The sequence below is a fragment of the Magnolia sinica genome, chromosome 6 (assembly GCF_029962835.1).
Source record: "Magnolia sinica isolate HGM2019 chromosome 6, MsV1, whole genome shotgun sequence".
In the NCBI taxonomy this organism is placed as follows: domain Eukaryota; kingdom Viridiplantae; phylum Streptophyta; class Magnoliopsida; order Magnoliales; family Magnoliaceae; genus Magnolia; species Magnolia sinica.
The window spans coordinates 11639973-11644086 of record NC_080578.1 but is presented as its reverse complement, the minus strand read 5'-3'; the positions used below and the strand labels follow the sequence as shown (position 1 = coordinate 11644086).

The 4114-nt window shown below is 36.7% G+C and overlaps 1 non-coding gene across 1 annotated transcript; it reads right to left on the bottom strand.

Moving 5' to 3' along the window:
• Window positions 1-3723: 3723 nt before the first annotated feature.
• Window positions 3724-3795, bottom strand: TRNAT-CGU (transfer RNA threonine (anticodon CGU)). Its single transcript has one exon. It is a non-coding gene; the product is annotated as a tRNA-Thr (tRNA).
• Between the last annotated feature and the right edge of the window lie 319 nt (window positions 3796-4114).

Genomic DNA, 4114 nt, shown 5'->3' with positions numbered 1-4114 from the left:
ACAACATCTCAGATCTAAAAAGTCAAATATGAGGACGTGTGTGTGTGTGTGTGTGTGTGTATATATATATATATATATATATATATATATATATATATATATATATATATATACACACGAGTTGGGTTTTGGATCAAGTCGAGTCAGTATTGAGTTGGATTTTGAATTGAGTCAAATTGAGTTATAGGGTGACCCGAACTCGACTCGTTTTGAGTTCGGATTGGACAAAGTCTACTTGGTTCGAATCACCTCACTCACTTGGTTCGGATCGAGTCAAGTCTGAATGAGTTAGACGAGTTGAGTCCTCCTGTGCATAGCCCTAGGTGTATACCAATAGCGGGGTGTGTACTAACATTGTAACCTAAAAAAGAAAAGTAAAAAAGCATCCTAAAAGACAATTTTGCCTATTTTAAAGTCAGTTTCTATTGTTTTACCCATATTGCATCGGGAGGATGTGAAGTTAGGTAAGCTAAGTTTTGGTGGGATCCACTACAATGTCTTTGTTATATTCCATTCATTCATCAATTTTACAAGCTTATGGTAGAATGTCAGACAAAAAACTAGACACATCCAAAACTAAGGTAGTCTGCATTGTAGGAAATAATTAGAACAAATACATGTCATTGAAACTTTAGTGGGATAACAAAAGTTTTAGATGAGGTTGTGTTCATCCCTATTGTTGCCATTTCTCATAAGAACCAATTAGAGCAAGTTATGTGTGATTTCGATGGATCTGTAAGGTATATTAGAAGATTTGCAGGGATGTACGAATAATTTTTTTTGACAATACAGCTGGAGCACATTAAACAATTTCACATTATTGTTTAAGTGGCTGATGGAAGAGTAATAGTGAAGTAGTTATAGGACATATGACAGAAGAAGAAATAAATAAAGCTAAGAAATATCGAGCTATTATAGTAACCGTAGAATATGGGAAGGATCTAGATATTCGAATTAAGGTTATAAATAGTAAAAGAATTCAATAAAGCAAATTGTCTCACACCAACCTAATCAAATCCAAACATTATCTTTCCATTATCAAGTCTTTCTACATTCTGTAAGTGTAATCCTTTACTTCTTGCTTGGTAAATTACATTTCTTAGTATAATTATTACTTTTAGATTGCAATTTATATTATGTAGTGTAATCTATAATATTAATCAAGTAGCTAATAATCTTAATTGTAATTTTAGTATATGCTTATACGCTGGAATTAATTTTGCATCAAGAGAGATGTTTTTCAGCTATTATTCATAACTGACTCTAAGAATCCCTTTTCCATTTTACTTTTATATGTATTGAAAAGTCCTTTTATACAGAAGGCAAATGTGTAACCCGTCATCGGATAAATCTTACTCTCTGAATATCGTCTTATCTTATTTACACATAGAGCAAGTGACCAAATAGGTGACCGATCTGATCAGATCTCGGTCATGCACTACGTGTCTACCCATCTTTGCACTCGAGGTTATAGTTGTTTAGTTTGAATTGAGCCATCGAAATCCAATAACAATAAGTTATATTTTTGTTTTTTCTTCATTCTTGTGGGCATCACGTTATCATCTAGTTAGATGGAACATAAAGATGATTGTAGACCTCATGAATATATCAACTATGTGCGTTTCCATCTCCCATTGTTTTGGGCCTCATGAATATATCAACAATGTGTGTTTCCATCTCCCACTGTTTTCTATGGGAGCTCACTTGAGTTCTGGACCCATCTAATTTTTCGGCTCACATTTTACAATAAGCTCACAAAACTGATGGATAAAGTAAATTTTATAAAGACATTAAGGTGTCTCAGTTAAGATTTCAATAGCTGGCATTTCCATTCCCCTTTTTTTGTGTTGTATCCTAGCAGAGTTTTGATTTCGCCTAATTATTTTTTCTCATAGCCTATCTTGAGTTGTGAAACCAATGCATGGAGTGAATGTCACTGGGATGTAGTGGGCCCCACGAAGCAGTCTTCGTGTAACATAACATGCTTAGGTGATATGTAGATTCTAGCAGCTAACCATGAATTAGTTGGGTTGGTGGGGGCAATTACCAGGAGCTTTTTGGTCATTTAAAAAGAAACATACTTTACATGTACATATTTCTAAAAATGATTACTTATTTTACTAAGAACCGGGATCCTTTGCTGGCTCACATAAGGGTAATTCCTGTTTTCTTGTACTGTATTTGATCAACGACATCTCTGACATTGTTAGCACTATTACATTAAATGTATTATGTAATAATGTGGCTTAATAAAATTGTAATAAATAAAAAAGTTTTATTTGTGACAAACAGGTGATTCGATTTTTTACTAATGGGTTAAAATATGAGTATTTATTTAGAAAAATTTTAAACAAAGATATTTTTTTTTATTAATATATGCACTAAAAACATAAATAAATTTGTGTTATTGGCATGATTTTTGTAACGTGGGCCCACTAAATAGATAATCTAGATTGATGCATTGCCCTGCCAGTACTACCAAGATACCCTGTTCTGACCCTCCCGGTCCTGGATAGATCATCGCTACTCCAAAGTTGATATTTATCTAATTGTTGTGGGACCTTTATTTAATGATGTGGGTCCCTTGTCTAACTAGGACAAATGAGCACTTTAATACCAATCTGGTGGGGTCTTCAAAGGGACCTTAGGCATAGGAAGTGTTAAAAAGATGATGGATGGAATTGTCTGATGAACGGGACTTTTGTAGCATTGGCCATCTAAGACCGGTCACACTAGATATACGGTCTAGATTCTAGATGATCCACTGCCCTGACATTACTATGAAGAGAACATGCTCTGGTCCTCCGGCCCTAACCAGATTTTCTATCTTTTAAAGCTGAGAATTTAATGATATGGGTCCCTTTCCTGGGCTATAGATTAAAATAAACAGTTCAAGACGAATCCGGTGTGGCCTTCCAAGACCGGTCTAGCTAAATAGGCTGTCCAGATCATCTCACAACACAGGATAAATGCTGCGGTTTTGTAATATGGTCCATCCAAGACAGGTCCCAATGAATAGATGGTCCTGATCATCTCTGGTGGAAAAAGGTTCCACTAGATAGACGATCAAGATAATATATGGTGGAGAAGAAAAAAAATTCATCTCCCACGAAAACTAGTTAGACGGTCCAGATAAACTCTGGCAGAAAAGCTCCCCAGTAAATGGACGGTCCAGATCATCTCTCACAAAAAGGCGGATCCGGTCATCTAGCACGAAAAAGGGGCCCAGTACATAGACAGTCCAGATCATCTCACGTGACAAGAAACATTCGGCTCTTGCAGAACTAAATAGACGGTCCATATCAGCTCTCGTACAAAACTAATTAGACGGCACAGATGAACTCTGGCGAAAAAAAGGTCCCCACTAAATAGACGGTCCAGATCATCTCTCGTCAAAAATGGTCCCATTAAATAGACAGTCAAAAATGGTCCCATTAAATAGACAGTCCAGATCATATATCTTAACAAAACAAAGGTAGATCATCTCTGGCGTAAAAACATAGATGGGCCAGGTCATTTCTCGTCAAAAAAGGTCCCACTAAATAGACAACCCGGATCATCTATATCAACAAAACAAAAAAAAAGGTCCCACTAAATAGACAGTCCAGATCATCTGTATCAACAAAACAATAAAAGAAAAGATCCCACTAAACAGACGGTCCAGATCATCTACGTCGACAGAACAACGGGTTCAACGGTTAAAAAGTTAAATAGTACATATTAAGCTCCCGGCGAGGATCGAACTCGCGACCTTTCGCTTACGAAGCGAACGCACTACCACTATGCTACGGAAGCTGATTTGCTAATTTTTTACAACACTTTTAATAAATTTATAGATAGAGTGAAATCTGCACAAACCATTGGTTAACTTTCAAAAGAAGATGATGAATGATGGATGACCTTCCGAATGGAAAGATCAATTTCCCGTTTCGTTTCGGACCACACAGTCCGGACGGACAAGGTAAGGGATTGCGTCCTACCCTAGCAGGACGGACTTGATCTAGTCGGGGGCTCTGTGGGGTCCGCCGTGATGTATCTGTTTTATCCAGTCCGTCCATCCATTTCAACATATCATTTTTAGGCAAAAAAGGAGATAGATCCAAGGATCAAGTAG